This window comes from Theropithecus gelada, chromosome 5 (assembly GCF_003255815.1).
Source record: "Theropithecus gelada isolate Dixy chromosome 5, Tgel_1.0, whole genome shotgun sequence".
NCBI classification, from domain to species: Eukaryota; Metazoa; Chordata; class Mammalia; order Primates; family Cercopithecidae; genus Theropithecus; species Theropithecus gelada.
Window position 1 is genome coordinate 94,626,854 of NC_037672.1, and position 22,150 is coordinate 94,649,003.

The window sequence follows — 22,150 nt, forward strand, 5'->3', positions numbered from 1 at the left end:
TTCTCCCAGTCTCTATTTTTGGAGATCTTTGTGTCTGTATTCTATTTTGTGGTCTTTGAGTTAGATAGGTCTAGAATTGAACAGTTATTCTATTTTTAATTATGAGACCTATGACACTTAATCAGTCATTTTAAATCTTAGTTCTATTCTGTATAAAATATAGACAATGATATTTCTTTGAGGGTTGTTGCAAGAATTAAGATTACATGAATAAACACACACACAGTCAGACTCCTGCACAAATAGAAACATTGCATTTGCCAGCAAAAGCTATCACAAAAAAGAGTTAATAGTGCTAATATTATAAACTCTTTTAACTCATTAAGAAATAATTTTAACCTAAGTATAAAAATATACCTTGTGTTTACTTATAAAAAAATTTACATATAACATTAATATATGTAGCTGACAGTGGATTATTAATAATACTAAACAAATAGCATTATAAATATACTTAATTAGAGTCAAACATAAGGTATCTTTGTTTTAAATATCTATACTAAATGTGAACAGTATGTTGACAGAGGACATACATATTTTTATGCATATTGCAGTTTACTTCTTTATGCTATTTGAAGATATAGCTGGTTAATTAATTCAGTAAAAATTCTGCCTTCTCCACCTCCAATATACAGGCAGTAATAGTTATTTTAGCCATATTGTTTGTAATTAGAACTGAATGTATACCAGCCATACCAATGACATGCTAAGTGTACGTACACTAAGTTACTCTAGGGAAATATTTTACATTCTTCTCTCTGGTAAATCTCCACTTCCTGCCTCAGAGTTAAGTAAGTGATCTTGTGCCAATGAAGAATGAAAACCCTTGCCAACAGAGCTACCTACCAACATTTGCCTTGTTATTTGTAAGCCTCTGATTGATGAAGCCAATTGGTTTCTCTGCCATTTACAGCTGAAAGTATCACTGATACATTGTTTAAGAGAAGGGCTTCCTTCACCATTAAAGGACCCATAGAATCATAGACACTGTAGCCATTTGGAAATTTAAAGCTCACCAAACCTAGTATTTAATCTCTTCGTCCATGTTCATTGGGAGAATAATGATAGTCAAGTTAATTTATGGAGCTTAACCATCTAAATACTATTAAATGATATAGCATCCTGGATGTTAGATCTCTGCCAGCAGTGTCTTTGATTCATCCAATAATACCAGATCCCGTCCCTTAAAATTCTGTATGCTAAAATGCTTAATTTACAAGTTCATAAGATAACTATTCTATGTAGGTGATTTGAAAAGTATGATCTAACCAAAAAATGTTTTTTTAAAAAATAAAAGGAACAAACTGAAATAATTCCCACGTTGTACATTAAGTATTTTTAGATGACATGAGAAACAGTAGCAATACAAATGTTATTATGTTTAATATGCAGAGATAAAATAATCTCCAGAAACTGGAAAAAGTGTCATAATCTGAGACTAATAATAGTAACAAATGAGGTGCAATGGATGAAATAAACAAGTAAAAAGGTAATTCAGTATTAACGATGGGTTGTAAATACATGAGGAGCTGTAAATATGAAAGTTCAATCAAAATTATGGCTACAATATTAGAAATAAAATTTAAGCAGTTATATAGTTGAAAGAAGAGGGTAGTAAGCATGAAGTGCTTTTTAAAGAAACACTGTAATTTGGAGCAGTTTTAAATGCATAGAAAAATATGAAAATAGTACTGTGAGTTATAGTCAAAATTTTTCTTGCTATTAATGTCTTACATTACCTTCTATATATTCATGTATTTATATTGATATACCATTTTTAACTAAAGTCTACACTTTATTCAGATTTCATAATGTTTTACCTAATATTATTTTTATGTTCCAGGATGCCACCAGTTCTACCATATTAAATTGTGGCTCCTGTTGGCAGTGACAGTTTCCAAAACTTGCTGTGTTTGATGACCCTGACAGTTTGAAGGAGTCCTGTAAAGACATTTTGTGGAATATCCTTTTGTGAGACTGTGTGATGTTTTTCACATAATCTGACTGAGATTATGTGTTTTGGGGAGGAAAACCACACAGGCAAACTGCTATTCTCATCACATCCTATCATGGGTATATACATACATGTGACTTGTCTTAGGTGATGATCAGTGTTTGTCTGATGTAGTGTTTGTACAATGTAAAGTTATTCCATACTCCCTTTTCTTTCTGTACTGTATTCTTTGGAAGAAAGTCTCTGTATACAATCCACAGTGAAGAAGTGGGGAGGTATGTCTGTTACCTCGTTGAGGGTTATTTATATAAATTATTCGAAATGCTTATTCATGGGAGGCTTATTTCTCCCCCACATTTATTTATTTATTTATTTATTATAATATTTATTTTTATCAGTGGCAATTAATAGGTATTCAATTTATATTCTGGGTTCTAATGCAACATTATTTATGTTGTTGAACAAATTGTTCTGCCTTTGCCATTCAGAGCTTTCTGGGTTTGTTCCTGTGTCCCTTGCATGTTTTGTTTGTTTGTTTTGCATGTTTTAATTATCTATATATACAAGATAACCCAGGTTCATCTGTATACTTCCTTCCTCAGTCCTAGAATCAGCCATTACTCCCAGGAACTCTAGTTCCCTTTACTGGAGAATGATAGAGTTCAAGATCTGGGTGCTAGGTATGCCCTTTGCTAAAGTAGGTTCAGTGCTGGTAGGCTCTTAGCTGACAGAGTTAGGAAATTTATGCCTGTATGCTAACCTGTATATATTCACATATCATTAAATATATCTATATGTAATCATTATTTCTTTACATTGTAACATTAAACTGATGCCATTGTTTCTAGTTCTAATACATTACAACCTGGGTCATGCTAGACTCCTTCCTTTGTTTCTCTGTGCCTCCCACTCTAGCAATATGAACTCTTGCTCCTACCATTTAACATCCATTTACATAACTGTTCAATTTCAGTACATGGTATAGTGGAATTAGAATGGTTAGCCCATATTCCAATGGAAACAACTTACCAAATACTTTGAAGGGCTTCTGTACAGTTTCTTTTGCCTTTAGACACTGTTCTAGACTCTGCTTATTTGCAAAATTACTTAAATCTACAGATTTCCCTCTATGCCCATTACTGAGACTGTTTCATACACTTATAACAATTAGGTTATCTTGTCACTCTTCATTTTACCCTGGGGTTCCTCAGACTCCCGAATGATGCTTTCCAATGTCCATTTACTGAGGTCCACTCTGTGTTCTTAAGTTCCATGGCTTTCACCAAATGCAGAATATGAGGTATCTACCATTGCAGTATCATAAAAAAATAGCTTTACTGCCCTAAAAGTTTTTTTGCTCCATTTATTTTCTGTGCATCATATCAGACCACATCAAAAATTCCCTGTGCATCATATCAAACCACTGACATTTTCTGTCACTATAGTATTACGTTTTACATAGTATCTTTGATTGGAATCATACAGTATGTAGCCATTTCAGCCTGATTGTTTCGGTAAGAAATATGCATTTAAGATTCATCCATGTTCTTTCATGGCCCGATATTCCATTTCTTTTTATTGCTAATAACAGCTTATTGCATGGCTATATCAATTTCTTCCTTAATTGACCTGTTGAAAGACATCTTGGTGGGTTCCAGTTGTTGGAGGCTATAAATAAAACTGCTATAAATATGTGAATATGTGTTTTTATGTAAATCTGAACTTTCAAATCAGTTAGATAAATACCTAGGAGTATGATAGGGGAAATATATGGTAAGATTATGTTTCACTTTGTAAGAAACTTTTCAAACTATCTATCAAAGTACCTGTATCGATTTATATTTCACTAGCAATAAAAAGGAGTTCCTGTGGCTTCAATATCTTGCAAAGTGATATTGTCACTTTCTGTTAAATATTAGCCATTGTAATACGAGTATTGTGATATATCTTTATTATTTGAATTTGCAATTCCCTAATGGCAAATGATGTTGAGCATCTGTCTATATTTTTATTTGCCATCTGTGTATATTCTTTGCTGAGATTTCTTGTTCAGATCTTTTGCATATTTATGAATTGGGTTGTTTCTTTCCTATTTTTAAAGTTCTTTCTTATTTTTAAGGTTAAGGGTTCTTTGTATAGTTTGGAAAAAAAAAACTTTTCAGGTATTTATCTTGCAAATATTTTCCACAGATTTTGGCGTTTCTTCTGATTTTCTTAATAGTGTCTTGCTCTTTCAAATTTTAATTTCAATAGGTCTAAATTACCTGTGTCTTTTTCATGTATGATGTATCTAAAATCTCTTAACCAAGTCCCAGTTCAGCTAGGTTTTCATCTATGGTATAGTCTAAAGGTGTTTTAGTTTTCCATTTCATATTTAGATCTATGATTCATATTGAGTTTACTTCTGTGAAAGAGAAAAGATCTATGTTTAGTTTTGTTATACACTGAATGTCAAATTTTCCCCAAAATTCATATGTTGAAATTCTAATCCCCAATGTGATGATATTAGGAGGTGGGTCTTTGGGAGGTAATTAGGTCATGAGGTCATAATTGTTTTAATGTTCTTTTCAAAGGGATGCCAGAGAGCTCTCTGGTCCTGTTTCTGTGATGTGAGGACATAAGAAGACAGCAGTCTGCAACCCAGAAGTGGGCTCTCTCCAGAATCTGACCATTCTGGCACCCTAAGCTCAGACTTCCAGCCTCCAGAACTTTGAGAAATGAATTTCTGTTTAAGCTATTCAATCTGTTATACTTTGTTACAACAACTCAGGTTAAGACGAAAATTCGTATTGAGAAGCTTAGGTGCTTCTGTAACAAATACTTAAAAATATGAAAGCAGCATTTAAACTGGCTAGTAGGTAGAGGCTGGAAGAGTTTTGTGTTCCATACTACTAAAAGCCTACATTATGGTGAATGCCTGCCCTTCCTCCCTCCCTTCCTTCCTTCCTTCCTTCCTTCCTTCCTTCCTTCCTTCCTTCCTTCCTTCCTTCCTTCCTTCCTTCCTTCCTTCCTTCCTTCCTTCCTTCCTTTCTCTCTTTCTCTCTTTCTCTCTTTCTCTCTTTCTCTCTTTCTTTCTTCTCTCTCTCTCTCTTTCCTTGCTTTATCTTCTGGGGTACATGTGCAGAATGTGCAGTTTTGTTACATAGCTTTGTTACATAGTTTTGTTACATGCCATGGTGGTTTGCTGCACCTATCAACCTGTCACCCACATTAGGTATTTCTCCTAATGCTATCCCTCCCCTAGTCCCACTCCCCCTGACATACCCTGATGTGTGATATTCCCCTCCCTGTGTCCATGTGTTCTCATTGTTCAACTCCAACTTATAAGTGAGAGCATGTGGTATTTGGTTTTCTGTTCTTGTGTTAGTTTGCTGAGAACGATGGTTTCCAGTTTCATCCACATCTGTACAAAGAACATGAACTCATCCTTTTGTATGGCTGCATAGTATTGCATGGTGTGGTGATTCTCTCTAATGAAAGCTCAGAGAGAAAAAGGGAATGTCGTAAAAGCTTTCATTTCCTTAGAAAATACATAAATAATCATCTAAAGAAAGTTGGGAAAAATATGGGCAATTAAGGCCAAACTCGTATTTTCAGACATACATGAGGCACATGTTATTGGAAAGTGGAGAAAAAGTAATCCTTGTTAAACAATGGCAAAGAACTTGACTGAGTCATGCTCATATTCTAATGTTTTATGGAAGGTACAAATTTTAAGAGATGAAATTGGATATTTAGCTAAGGAGATTTTTATGGAACTGTTTAAGAAGTGGTTTGTTTCCTCATATATGAAAATGCTTATATTAAAATGGAAGAAGAGAAAAAGTATATGAAGATGGAATTATTAAGCAAGAAGGAACAACAACTGAAAGATCTGGAAAATTCTCAGCCTATCTATATTGCCAAAAATCCTGTTTATAAGAGAACACTACGGGTGTGGCCAAACAACCATTTGATAAGGAGATTAGTAGGCATATGACACACTGACTTAACCAATGATCTCAATAGATGCCAGATGCTGTTCTTTAAGACAAGGAAAGAATGACCCTGGAAGGCAATTCAACAATCACTGTGGCTGCCATTCTTGCGAGAGTCCCAGAGTGTAAGGGAGGGGTTGAGAGCTAGTTCCTTTCTGGTTTGGCAGACCGTGACAACCTCACCCAGTGCCTCATGTGTGGGGTCCCCCAGGGAGCTGTTGTGTGTGCTGTGAGCAGTAGGGCCACTCAAAATCATGGATCCATGAACTCCTTTACCCAGTAGAGCCACCCAAAGTGCATTTAATTGAAACTCATCTTCTTATATGATAGGGTAATAAAATATTATTCCACGCATTTTAAAGTTTCATCTCTACTAGATAAATCCCATCAAAAATAAACTTGAAAAAGTACATTTTGTATTTTAAAAAATTTGACCTCAAATCTCATTCTATGTTTTCTTTCAAACTTTTCATAAGAATTGTCATTGCCAGCAATGTCCATGTTCTAGCTTTTCATTGTCTTTTGACCTCATTCTAATAAGGTTTGTATTTATATCACTTTTATGTCCACTCAGAGTGATCTTCAGATTATTAACTCCAATGGACAATTTTCAGACCCCATTCTTATTTAATATAAAAATAAAAATCTCCCTCAATTTTTAAAAACTTTCATCATTTTCTTTCTTGGGTAGTACACACTTTTGGCATTGTTCCTACTTTGCTGTAAAATTCTTCTAAGGCATCTTTGTTTGTTCCTCCTCAGAGTCCACAATAATAAACATTGAAATGCTTCAGGGATTAATTATTGAACCTTCTTCCCTGTCATTATTTCTTCATTATCCATCAAGTTTCACGTCTTTAAGTATTATCTATACGCTAATAAACTTCAAAAGTTTATCACTAGCCCAAACTATTCCCCTAAACTTCGATTTGTATAATGAATAGTACAATCAAAATCTTCACTTAGATGTTTGACAAACTTTCCAAAATATAATTCCATATGAAGTCTTTAAAAAGAGAGATGTTAATCTAAGTAAACTTATTTGCTATGTTAAATCACATGGGAAACATTGCAGATAAGAAGTGACATTAAACGTTCCTTTGTTATATTTGTATGTATATATGTCATTAAAGTAAGTGTCCTGGAAATTGAGTAAACTCCTAGATACTTCATATGCCTTGATATAATGTTATCAAGTCATAATTTCAATTACTTAAAACATTGTATATCACACAAATAACCAATTTTTTTGCCAAATGCATAATTATACATTCTCATGGGCATATCTTTAAAGTTTGATTCTCTGAAGTAGAGAAAGACAGAGAAGAATGAAATTGGAATGAGAATTATAATGGATGTATGGTATACTAAATGAATTAACAAATGTAAATGAATGATTGTGACACATACAAAGAATCTCAACGAAATACATTGGGATTGTGCAATCTTTTCCGAGAAATATAAAAACTCAAATGTTTTGGACAAGTTGTAATATTGAAATTAATTGTATTTATTTATTGAATAATTGCCATACCCAGGACATTGTTTTAAGGTTTTATTCCTACTAACTAACTTAATCTCTTTATAATTTATGAACTTAGTACTATTAACATTATTAGGCCCATTTGACAGATTGAGGCAAGAATTAGGTTACTTTCCATCCTAATTATTAGTCCCACGTAAGTGACTGTTTTTACATTGAAAAGAAATGAGTGACCTAAAACACATGTGTGCAAGTAGCATTGATACAAGAAGTTTAAAAGAATACATATTAGCATACCAGACAATATCATCAGGGAGAAAATGCCTGAATGTAGCTGTTATCCAGAGAAATGAAATTAAGAGAAATAAGTTATATTGCCTCATTGTCATTATGTCATATTTGTATATTACAGATGTTTGAGAAAGTGCTCTATCATAAAATAAGGAATGCATAAAAATTCATGGTTTAGACGGTATTAACATCCTGAGGTTAGGTTATACAATCATGATATATCCCTATTATCCTGCAAAGTTATTTCTCGAGGAAATATTGCCTTGTGGTTTTCTCTCTAAGTGGTTGCTAACTTTGAGATTAAGTGACTAACTTTCTGAGTCATAGCCTGAAAGTTACCTTTAAAGTGACAATTGCCATTATAAAAATAACAGGAGTATGTTGTCCCTCTTGCAACCAAATGAGTGGCTGCTGCCTCCTCCTGCTCTCATTATCCTCCTGACACTGGGAGGAAAGTTGGCTTCCCACATGGCCAGGCATTACAGGTCAACGTTTGGAGGCAGTCTGCTATCTTCCCCCTCTTCAATCAATTCATAGATGTCAAGTGCCATGATATGTGAACCAGAACAATGAGAGTAGAATGATATATAAAGAATGCTATGTCACATGTCACTGTTGATACCTATCTATTATTTCAAGAATAATTCTACCAATGTGTAGGTTCTGTTATTGTTTGCTTTTGGGATTTAAATTAGTTTTTCCTTTCAAGTGTTTGCCTGCCAAGTCTGTCATAATAATATTAAGGTAAGATACCTTTAGTGATCTTAAAAAAAAGAAAAGAAGAAAAAAATCCTACCATGTATCTCAGCTGCCTCTGGCATCAAATTAAACCATACTATTATGAATTTAAAAGTTAGATTTTTATGATTCTCCCTAAATATACTGCATCTAACATTCATTCACTAAAATTACTAATCATGTTTTTGAATCTCACTGAACCACTTATAATCTATAATACCACACTTTTCTTATACCAGTGAACATTTTATCATTCATTTAACTTAATAACATTGTCCTATGCTAACTCATTTCACTATCTTATGGGTTAAAATTACCTTCTCAAATATACAGTCTTTAACTAATAAGACTTGATATTTGTTGCCTATAAACCAAGCAAAGGGTTCAACTTTGTAATATGGGTAATTTATAAGGAGAAATTATATTTTCAGGTATTAAATTCCATAATACTTTTCTTTCTCTGTATTTTCCTTTTTCTTACTCTGGTTTTAGGAAGAAACTAGCTCTGTGTTCATTGCCTTAGAAAAATCTTATAGAATTACAGAAAAAAGACTTTTTGAAAAACATTACTACTTACAATTTTTTTTTTTAAATTCAAATTCCTAATTGTGGAGGGAGACAACAAATGGGGGTAACGTAGGGAGAAAAAAGGTAGTGTAGCTGGGAAATGAACATTTCCTGAAAGTCACAGAAAACTGTAGATAATGTGCTTTTTGTTTTACTATCATCACTCAACTTTTCAAGTCAGGGTTGCATCTTCAGCTGCTCTGCAACACCTTGTAGTATTTGTCAAAGTCTCATTTAGGGACATGGCTGAGGAAATGCTCACCAGGGATCATTCTCCACCCGTCCTTCATAATTCCTCACTTAACAGGTTTCCAGTGTTGTCTCGATGGTATTCCAGCTATATGAATCCAATCGATACCGGATTTTTCAAGATCTGCTGTTTTCATAGGTATGCCAGACATTGGTGCAAAATGTTTAAAACATTTTTTAAAAGCAACGAATCTATAATTTTGTATCTGGTCAAATTTTTATTCAAATGTAAGTCACTAATAAATTTTTCTATTTTATAAAACATACATTCAACTAATTTTTGAAAAAAGTGTTGAAGTTAGAAATTGAGTCAAATTCATGGATCTACTAGTGTTCAGGTGTTTCCCTAAACAACTCAGAAGTTCCTAGTTTTATGCTTCTAATTCCTTATAGAATATCATTCATTCACCCTGGTCACTGGCTTCTACTTTCCTTCTTCAGCACCTGCCTCAAATGTCACTGATTTGCTTAATTTAGTCTATTCTCTTCTCTGTGCTTACAAAGTCGTACCTCTAACACAATTTTTTTTTTTTACCATGAATTATAGATTTGTTTGTAGAGGCAGACCTTTGATAGATGTTAGCTACTTATGAATATGTCTTTTTTTTTTTTTCATCCACAGCACAAGGCCAGAAAGGTATCTTACATTTCATGATTGAGCAGAAAGCATTTCCTATGTGGTTACATAAATGTGCATAGTAACTTTTGTCTTGCATTTGTTTTGGATTTTACTCAATCTTATGTTGTTTTAAAAATCTCTTTAAACTTTTTTTCTTCTTGAATTTCTCTGCTAAATATGTGGAGAACAAAAATGAACAGTGAAACCATAACTGATAACTATGACAGGAAAGTTTTAAAGGAAATTTTCATGTAATAAATGACATTATCAAAAGAGCCTGACGTGCTTTATAGAAACTTATACAACTCTACCTTACCTTGCATATTTTTCTAATATTTTGTTAAATGGCTACTGTTAAAACTATGCAGTTTATTGGAATATTTTATTTTAAGTAAATATTTTAATTTTTAGCATTATGGATTTCATGGCAATCTGATGACCATTTAAAGCATTTGTGTGAATGTATGTGTTCTGAGACCAATCTATTTATTATACTAGGCTGGGTGTCATATTGTTACATACAAAGTATATTCATCTATTGATCTTTATATCACAAGATTATAAGGCCCTTAGAAGTAATTTTAGAGGTATTTAGCTGTGTTTTCCACTTTAGAAAATATTCTGTAATCCTTTGGGCCCCATAAGCTAATAGTAATGTAATGTTTCAGATTTAGTTAGCTATTAAGTTTAAGCTAACTAAAGTTTAGTTTAGACTTTCTTAATTTAGTTCTGCTAATATTTAATAAGTACTACTATGTGCCCAACATAATGGGAATATGTGAAGCATCATTCCATAGTTAAGAGCATAAACTCTGGAACTACATTTTGTACACTGAATCCCAGCATTTCCCCTTGTATTGCTATGATTTTGGGGGAAATAACCTGCTCATTTTCTCATTTGAAAAGTGGATAAAAACACCACCTACTTCACGTGGTTATGAGGATTAAACGAATTGATACATGTAGAGAAGAGTGTATTGCAAAGTATGGGCGCAGGATATGAGTTATTTTCATTGTTTATTCTGCAACTACTTACTGGATTTTATCTATGTGCTGGCCTTTTACTATGCTCTCAAATTCAAAAAGACTCAATGAACGACCTCTTGCTCACAACCTATCTAACTTCTTTTATTCAACATTTTCATCATCTCTACTTAATAAGGCTTCATATGACATTTTTGTAAAATTCTAAACACTTTGTATTTAATTCTTCCTTTTTTAAAGCTATTAGCCATTACTGATAAAACTACGAAATTTTGACAACATGAAGTTTTCCGAGATAGATTTTGGTAGCAAAACCTGGTCTTACCTGAACTGACATGACGATAGCTAGGTTTCTTATTGATCTCACTCTTGTGAGTACTGATATGTTTTGCTGAAGGAATACTATTGTGTTTGATTAGAGGGAATTCCTCCAGACTCTGCTGGGATGTGATATTTGGTAAATGTTTGCTTTTGTGTCTCTAAAATTAAAAATATATATATTTTGCTTATTAATACATGTAACCCTCAGGGCTATAGATAAGGAATTGTGGAGGTGTATCTGAATTTAGTGAGCAATTATTTTGTGCCAAACTGAAAATACAGTAAGAAAAAATTTCAATACATTAGTAGCAAAAAAAAAAAAAAAAGAAATCAAATAATACAGTTACAGGTTTTGTAAACTGTCAGAGACAGAGAAGGATAGCTTTGGAGTCCTTGAAATAGAAATGCCAGGGAAGACCTCACAGTAAGAACTATGAATATTATATCAATAAGGAATATTTTCTCTGTTCAATATCTTTAACCAATAACAAAACTTATACTGAATGTAAAATGAAAAGAATGTGCATTTATCCTTAGTTAAGTGATGACATATCAGTTTGTCTTCATGGCAAATGTCCCTCAAAAGGGGTACACATGATGGTCACATAGAGCTTCTATATTTACCTTACAAAGTCATAAATATTCAGCAGTGTATAAAAATGTATGAACTAAAATTTTAGGGCAATTTTCAAGTTTAGTAAAACTCATTAAAACCTAAAGTTATTTAAATATTGAGAGAAATTGCATTAGGTGTAGATAAATAGATAAGATCTGTTATACTGATAGTATTCTGCCATTTCAAGGCTAAATAACATTCCTTTTCTTATTACTGCAAATTCTAATATGAAAATTGCTATTCAGATCATTAAATATATTTAAGCTAATTCAAATGCTGCTCCATGTGATTAGTGCAATGGATTAGATCAAGGTGTTAATAAATGTGGTCACAGGTTTGATCTCAGATTGCTGTAGGAGCCCACATTGCCACTCCCCGCTACAAAAAACTACTGCACTGAAAGAGGTTGCTAGCAGAATGTAAGTACATTGTATTTTCACACAACCATTCATATATCTTTCTGCTAGTTGTACATAATGATGGTATTTTGATTTGATAATTCTGAATGTTTTAAGGAAATGAAAGAAAATAAAACTCTATCTCAGATTACTAGATTACCTGATAACTTTCATTACATACACATACACACACAGATTAACATAATAACTACCTGAGCCTATTTTTTTTTAATGTAGGACTTAACACCTGCTGTATGTCTGTAGAGATTTTTGTTTGTTTTCCTCATGGTAATGAATTTATAATGTTAGCTGCTTAACTTCAATGTATAAAGCATAATAGCATACATTTACTTAACCTTTAATACATACTATGTACTTTTCTAAGTGTTTGAAGTATATTAATTGTTATAACTTTAGAACTTCCCTAGGAGGTAAGTCCTCACAGCCTTGTTTTAATATTCTCTGTTCCAGGAATGAAAAATGAGGAAAAAGAAATAATGTTTGCAACTTGCTCCAGGTCACGTCACATAAAAAAGTTGGAGTTGTGCGCTGAGCTCTGAGGATCCAGTCCTAGACCCACGTTTTTATGATGGCAATATACTACACAGGAAGTTTCCACCTCTGATTCTTAGTAAAAATGTAGACATTAGCTATTCCTTTGTGTGTAAAACACAACAAAAATTGACCAAATTAGGTACAACAAATGAGTGGATTTGCTTAGGTTATCTAATTTGTAGTGAGAGGAGTTATTTTCCTAACATACCACTCAAATTCAACAGTGAATATTTTACTAGTCTTCCAAGCATCCCTTAGTCCTCTCTATTTTGCAGAAGTCATTCATCTGGATAGATTAATGCTTTCCACAAAGTAGAGTTCTAATTGATACACACGAATGAGGTTAATGCAATCTCTATTATTACATATAGTCAAACGAGATCTAAAGTCATCAATATCAAAGCATTTTACTATTCTTGACACATGGTTAGGTAATATATATATACTTACAGGCAGTATTTGCCTAGGGAACATTAAAATTCATTGTGTGTTTTATCACGATCATCTTTAACAGGTGGCATATAAATTTTGTGTGACTCTCTGGAATGACAGACCCTCATGGACCTAGTTGTAGACATTTTTTCTGATCAATGAACAATGGAAATTCTTTTAATAAACTATGAACCTGGTCTTCTTTTCTTGGCTAGGTGTAAATGAGGACTTATGTCCTCAGATTGCAGTTGGTAGCCATCTAGTACTGTGAGGGCAAACAATCTTAGAACAAAATAATGTGGTTTCCAAGCCAGAAAGAAATGAAAACTTTGAGGCCTGACACAGTGACTCATGACTGTGTTCCCAGTACCTTGAGAGGCCTAGGTGGATGGATCATTTGAATCGAGGGGTTTGAGATCAGCCTGGGCAACATGGTGAAACCTCGTTTTTATAAAAAATACAAAAATTATCTGGGTGTGGTGGCATGTGCCTGTGTTACTCAGGAGACAGCGGTGGGAGGATCACTTTAGCCTGGGAGGTCAAGACTGCAGTGAGCTAAGATCTGCACTTCAGCCTGAGTGACAGAGTGAGACCCCATCTCAAAAACAAATTTATTTTAAAAATGGAAACTCTGATATTATTGAGCCACAGGTTTTACTCGTCCTGCATATAAACCAACTCTAGCTTTTCTGGCTGCACCATCATAATTTCCTCACTGTAATAACCATTTGACTTACCAGAAACAGTCATAACTGATCCAGATGCCAATTTATCTAATTAACTTCAAGAGATGCATATTTATTCTAGCCAAATTGAAATAGAATGTTTTTTAAAATTTTGAAACAAATGAACTTTATTTTCTCAGAATGTAAGGATTAAGAATGGATACAACTTTGCATGGAATGAAGTAATCCAATTTAATGGCTATATTCCACAGAGTCCATGGCAAAATTGACTTACTCTTTGTAATCCGTCTGTGCAGAGGAGATGATTCTGGATAATCCACGTGAAAGTGCCAAACGTGCTCATTACAATCTGGAGTATGAGACAAATAAAGTTAGCTTATTCAAATGTGCATCAGAAATGCATATTCCAAAGTTATATGTAAATTACGTTCTGAAATATAAACTATATTTTTATTATACATGTCATTATTTTCCTTTATAAAATGGGATAAGCTGGAGTCTTTGATACTTAAATACTAATCAATGTGATTAGTATTTGAGTGTCCTTTGTGGATACTGTAGTTGCATATTTTACAAATTAGCTTCTTAGTTTTAAATCCTCTCGGTGCCTTGTTTTGGATTCTGTTTCATGTATACCCAGAAGTACTAAGAGACGGAGAAAGAGGGACATGCTGGAAATGTTACTTTAATAAAAAGCACAGGACTTGGAATCCTGCAGCTGTTCTATCAACCACTAGTTGAATGTCATTGATTAAGACATTTAACTTATGTACTTTTCTCTGATATGAATTAGTACTGTAACAAAAACTGCCCTATTCATGGCTTGGTGCCACAATGTTAACTACAGCATAGGTGTAAGCCCATTGTAAGTTGCAAATTTTCAAGCACACATGAAGTGGAGTTGAATCAATTCATAACTTCAAGAATCAGATCCCCTAATTAATCATCAAATGGTTCACTAACTCCACAAATAAAATTAGTCTATTTTAAATGCATTAAGTGGAATTGTACAATAGTTCATAATATATAATGTCATTTTGACCGTATGTTATTTATTCTTCCTTTCTAACCCAAATCAACATTTTCTAATTTTTATTGCCTTACCAAGCATTTCATTTAGACCAATTGGGAAAACAAAACATATCAATGCTCATTTCTTACTCACAAATAACCTAATACTTCACTTATTTCGCTGTAAGCGATCAAGTCAATGACCAGATACTCTAGACACAATCAGTGTTGTGTAATGAGGACACTTGAGGTGATCAGAGAAAATTAAACAATTATATTGCATAATACATCTTTTTTGTTCATCTTACAAAGTTTTACTGACTACATTGAGGCAATCAACTTCACTTCTACATCTTAACAACTAAAAAAAAAAAGATGATAGCAAAATAAAGCAAAGCAGTATGATTTCAAGAAACAGCAGAGTTTCAATATTTTCATCATCACTACTCTGTGACTCTTCTATAGTTTTAAAAATAGGAGTTAGGCAGAGAATGGATCAGAAAGTAATTTGAATGGATTCATAGGAAAGTTTCTATGCAGTAGCAACAAATGGTTTCTAAACTTTGCCTGAGATTATAAATGACACCTTGATTTGAATGAAGCACAGCAATTATACATAACTGCTTAAACAAACCAAAATTAAGTCGTTTTTGTCCTCTTCTGTGTGGTTACCAGAGGAAAACTCAGGCAAAGTAAACAGAGAGAAAGAAAGGCTGGTTTATCCTGGATTTTGCTTTACACAATCCATACCAATTTTCTTTCTATCAACATCCCATTGTCAAATGGAAACTCTTAACTATCTCTTCAGCTTAATGTGAAGTCATTTTTCCTGTGGTAGTCTCAGAACTTAACTTCAAAACTGGACGTAAATCAAGAAATTCTGTAGCTAAAATACATGGTACACAACAATTATCAGTATATTTGAGCATAAGTCAATACAAACTGACTTATATATTTTATATATATATATATACTTTAAAAAAGCAGTATTGGTAGATTGGTATAATTGGAATTAGATCTTCCTTTTCTGTTATCTTATTATTCTGGCATAATAGAAAGCAGGATAATTTATACCCTAAACAAAACTTCCAAATTTCTTAAAACTGCCTTATGAAAGAAACTGCATTTTATCCATCTTTTAATGTCTCTAAAGAATAATTACTATGAACTGTGAAAATCCTTATTTGACAAAAATATTTATTGTTCTTATAATGCATGCTAGAAAATGGCATATAACAATAAATTAGGAATGCAGCTTGTTGCTAAGTAAACTCATATATCATGCAAAAAAGCTTTTATATTTCTAAAAATTTCAGTAGAAAGTATCAAAGAAGCAATAAAAAAATCTACTAATATATTTCACACTTTTACTCCTTTCCTTTTGTACTGAGAAGAAAAATGATTTAATATTTGTACAAGTGCTTGGTAAACAATAACATGACCAGTTAAGTATTTTTATTACTTATGAATCGGGGAATCTCAACAAATAATATGGAACAGTCATTAAATGGTAAATTATATATGAAAAAGGTAAAATGTTGTCTCAAATATTTCTCTCTGAATAGAACAGATTATTGAATTAATCATACATTGCTTCACATGATGGGAAAGTGGCTAGAGTTGTATGAGATGTGATGATCAGTTAACACCATTCTTTCCAGAATTTTAAATTTTCTGATAGCATATATTTAATATTCTTTCATTTCCTTTCAGGAGTCTTATTTTTTGCAAATCAAGTTGCTATAGCTTGGAAGTTTGTACCCCCAAATCTCATGTTGAAATTTAATCCCCAGTGTTGAAGGTGGGGCCGAATGGGAGGTGTTTTTGTAATGGGGGCAATCCTTCCAGAATAGTTAAGTGCCATCCTCTTGGTAATTAGTGAGTTCTTGTTATATTAGTTCATGTAAGAGCCAGTTACTAAAAGAGCCAGGCACCTCAACCTTCTCTCTCTTGCTTCCTCTCTCGCCACATGTTCTCTGCACATGCCTATTACCATTCACTGTCTACTGTGAGAAGAAGCAGCCTAAAGCCCTCACTAGAAGCAGATGCAGGCGGCATGCTTCTTTTCTGATTTTTATGTAACTTCTATTCCTATCTATAACCTTCTAATATTTTTATCCTTTCAAGTAATTTATTGTCTATAATTGATGTGTTTATTTGGATTATTTCACTATTTTTCTCTTAACCAAATTTATTCACTCTCTATACTCAACTCATGCTCTACTCCAAAATCATTCTTTAATTTTAATATTGATAACTATTTCTTATTTAATTAACTATAGCTGTCTGTGGTGTTGATTGTCAGTTCTATGGTGAATCACTGTATTCCCTAGCTATCACCTTTCTTCTTTATAGGTTTACTTTTTCTTTAAATATCCCTAGGCAGTTTATGTCTTTGAATTTCTTCACATTTTTAAGTTCACTTTTGCTTCTGGTACCTATTTTAATTATGCTATCATATATAATTAACACTATTTTAGTTGTAATCAACTGGAACAAAACTGGTTAACACAGTAAAAGTAGATTTATTAGAAAGATATTTGCATACATTCTTCATGCCAAGGCATGTAACATAATACATCCACAATTTTAAAGTGAAGGAATGAAACGAAAAAAAAATGATTGGGAAAATCAGTTAAGGTGAGCAACAAAAAGGGAATATTAAGGGGATATTGACTTCCTCCTGATGTTCCATCTCCACTAGTAAAAACACCATTGGCTGTATCATGTCATAAAAGAGACCTATAACCCTGGTTTAAAGTGTACAGAATTCTAATGTTTCTTGCGTGTCTTCTTTGCCAATTATCTTACCTTCTTATAGTTTTTTTTCAATGTTTGTCACTTGTCCTGTTGTGTCTCTACATTCATTCTCAGTCAATTGAGAATTCTACTTAAAATGTGCTGATACAAAGTGGACACACAAAACCAAACAGACAAAAAAGACTCTAAGTTTAAATAGTTGAAATAGGTCAGAGTTTTGACAAGGAGAACATTTTCCTTAAAACTATTTACTTGTCTTTCTTACTTCTAGTTTCCTAGTTGTGTTTTGTATTTGAGATTGTTGACAATTTGAATACTAAGAAAGTGATGCTATATAATCTTTTCAATTTTATTTGTACTAACAAATCACATAGAAAGGCCTTAAAATATTTTCTTCTGATTCAAACTCTCACATTGAGAAAACAATGACATTTCACTGTGAAGCATCAAAAAGAGGCACTTAAATGTGCGTGTGTGTGTGCGTGTGCGTGTGTGTGTAGAGAGAGAGAGAGAGGAGAGAGAGAGTCCTGATAAAGAGACAAAAAAGCTTTTTTCTACAGTCAAAAGGGTAAAAGCCATTAATTAATGAGGAGAGCAGTAAAGAAACTGTTAATAAGAATTCAGGAAGGTGATCCAGGGCTTCCAGAAGGCCATGCTGGACTGAAGAGAATAAGTGGGTAGAAAAACTGGGCTGCTTGCCTCAAATAGAATACTAAAGGGATGTCAGCTCCAGAGTTGTACATGGGTTCAGGTAAGACTCCTGTTGCAATTTCAAACTAGTTAAAACTCTCCCTCTATCTTTCAGATACTGATAGAAGAAAAACTGCTAATCTAGAATTCTATATACAGCGGCTATTTTTGAAAAGAAAAAAAGAAGGGATCTCACGCCTGTAATCTCAGCAATTTGGGAGGCCGAGGGCGGCAGATCACAAGGTCAGGAGATCGAGACCATCCTTGCTAACACGGTGAAACCCTGTCTCTACTAAAGATACAAAAAAATTAGCCAGGCGTAGTGGCGGGCACCTGCAGTCCCAGTTACTCTGGAGGCTGAGGCAGGAGAATAGCATGAACCCGGGAGGCGGAGCTTGCAGTGAGCTGAGATTGCACCACTGCACTCCAGCCTGGGTGACAGAGCGAGACTCTCTCTCAACAACAACAACAACAAACACACACACACACACACACACACAAAAATAGTAAAAGAAAAAGAAAAGAAAAGAAGGTATCAAAACTCTCTACTTATTTTTTCCGATAGACTCCAGAATTCTGCATATGCAGAAAAGACTCAAAAACACTCAACTAACAATGAAAGATCAACTGAGATAGAAGTTGCTACACTGAACATGCTAGAAAATGGACAAAAGTAGGCCAAATGTGGTGAAGTGTATACCTGGCTTGGAGGAAGTTAAACACGGAGCTCTACAAATATGTCCCTGACTACACAGCTTTTAGTATGGGGTTAAGTAAAGTTTATGTAGCAAGCACCATAGTCTCAGTATAAAGGTGGAAAAACCAACAGATATCCTGGTCTGGAGAATCACAAAACTCTAGCCAGTTCACCACAAATGCTGGAAAACTATTGAGATGTCCCAGTGAATAGAAACTGAAAAGGGCATTATTCATCTCCGTCATTCCACGTCCTGGCAGACACTCAAACGATGAATATGCACAATAGACACAAAGCAACTCAGCTGGAAAGGAAAAATTTTAAAAAGTTCTGAACTGAAGCAGAGTTGCTGCCTCCAATGAGTTTTCAGGTTAAACTTAGTGAAGAAGTTAGTGTACCTTAGTGTACCTGCTACAATAAATAAAAATAACACTCATTGTCTGAACATAGTAGGATTCAGAGTTCCCACAATTTGGCATGTATATGTCCAAGATATCATCCAAAATTACCCAACATACAGTCAGAATGGGGTAGGTGTTAGTGGGCTAACATTAAATGAACAAAATAAAAGCCTCAAAATCAGTCGTTATGCTACACCTAGTGTTTTACTAGAGCAGATCAACACAGTTTCTGGAATTTGATATGTTCAGTTCTCTTAAATCTCGATCAGGAAAGGTGATCAAAACCAGTTCACATTCACTTGGATATGACAGCAATTTATGTTCACAATTTGCCACAGAGCTGTGTTAACATTCATGCTATCATAAAACAAGCTCCAGAATTCCTGATCACCTTAATATTTCACAGCATATTCAGGTGGCCGACTACAGTGAAGACATCATGCTAATCAGACCTGCTAAGCAGGGAGCCCCAAGCAATCCTGATGCCCTTGACACATGAATATGAGAAGACGAGAGAAAAAGTCTAAATTTTACATGTATGCCACATCAGTGTAGGTTTTAGGGTTAGAATTTAGAACATGATGAGACATTCTAATAAGGTAGAGAATAATTATAGTGCCTTATTCCTCCACCATTAAAATAGTGGCACACCACTCACTGGGCTTTTTTTCCCCTGCATTTAGGAGACAATATATACCACATTTGGAAATACTTCTCTAATGCATTGTCTAATGAAGACTCAAAAAACTGCCAGCTTTGAAAAGAGAATACAATAAAAGAGGACTCTGCCACAGGCCTAGGCTTTGGTTAGTCTATCCTGCCCCCAAGGCAATATGAACTATTAAATCCAGCGGTGGTGGAGATAGCCACTGAACTAAATATAAATATTCTGTTCCTGGGAAGCCCCAAAGGAGAGCTCTGGGTTCTGGAGAAATGCCATGCTTTCTGTAGCTGAAAATGACTCATCATTGGAAAAGCAGCTGCTAGCTTGATACTAACTTCTAGTAGATACTAAATGCCTGACCATGGGAGATAAGTGACTGTGTAATTAGAATTGTCTATCAGAAGCTTGGTGTTGTCAGAACAATCAAACCTTAAGGTCAGGGCAATGCAGTAACAATCTGTTGTTCTATGAAAATGATATATGTGGACCTGAACAGATCCAGAGGGCACACTAAATGCTTCACAAAAGGTGGCAACGAGTCCCATTATACTTATCTTTGATGCAACATTGCCTGTTTCAGAGCTTACATCTATGTCCTGTTAACAAAAGACCGTGTGATCTGCAGAGGAAAAAGGGAGAGCTTTATTTATGTTTTAAAAATATATATCTTCAGATCAGGGAGGCACAGCCTTCAGTATGAGTAAAAGTGTGCTCTCCAAAGAACAAAGGAAAGGTTTTATTTAAGAAAGGAAAATTCAGGTCCAGGTTCCCAATCAGATTCGTTTAAGCAAACAAAAGAGTCAAGCTTGTTCAATTCTGATTGATCACAACAGCTGAACCATAATTGGATGACTTCCCAAGTTCAAAACCAGAAGTCTCTGTCAGATGGACGTTTTTCCCAAATGGCCATTCAACAGGTGTCCCTGACTTCAGCTCTTTGCTGCAGTCATAGGAACTGTTCTGGCTCAAGGGCTTAAAGCAGAAGGTTTATCAAGAGTTGCCTTTTCTAGGAACAAAGAGGACATAATCACTTTTTCTCACCCTACCATATAGCTGCTTGGTTCTGTTATCTAAATTTAAGTATCTCTATTAGCCACAAGGAGTTCATCTTGTCTGAAGAGCTTGTGGTCTTATTGACAGTTTCATTTCTCATTTCTCTCTTCTGGTCCAAACCTGCAATAGGCAGCATTAATTACCAATTTATGATGCTGCATTTTGTTCCACATCATTGTCAGGACTGGTGTGGCTACTTTCCCTGGGTCCATCTAGTCCCTTAGTGGGACTTATGTGGCTGGTATTTACACCCACTTTTTAACAACCTGGGCTAGACAAGGTAGAAAAGGTCAGAAGGTACCTGTTAAATGTCTAAGAGCTTTTCTTGCTGGAGGTTTGTGGAGGCATCAGAAACTGGACAAAACCCGCAGGTGTTGAGCTATCATAATTTGGGTTGGGGACTGGCTAAGGCATCTGGCTAAATAAACAAGAATCAATTTTAAATAGACCCGAATACTTAGACTCAACATAAATAAAACCATTAAAAACTGAAGAATGGAATAAAGACAGAAGAAGCCAATGCTGGAAGAGCATGAGTGTGGGGAGAAAAAGTGCAATCAGAATGAGCATTTATAGCTTTGCACTGCCTAGAATTGTCTACATATGGGAATACAGGGGGCTACTCTAGCATGACAAAGAGCATCTAGAATATAAAAGATCCCTAAAGCTATGACAACCAAGGCAATAATAAGGTAAAGATGAGAGCTGAGCATGCGCATTAATCTTACACCTAAAAAAAGAGGTATTTTTACAGGTCTGGTCTGATGTGTGGGCTGTCAGCTACAGGTGCCATCTTCTTCTTGGCCCAGAGACAGGACTTTGATCAACTCGAGTTTGGTGTAAGATACTGGTGTTGATGTCCAAAATTCATTAAGTGTTGATGCTTTCTTTAGGTGGAATATATGTATCCAAGAGTCAACACTCTGTAACTTGGCAGTGTGAAGGTTGGTTAACAGTACTTGGAAAGGATTCTTCCAATAGGGTCTTAGGAAGTCTTTTAGTTA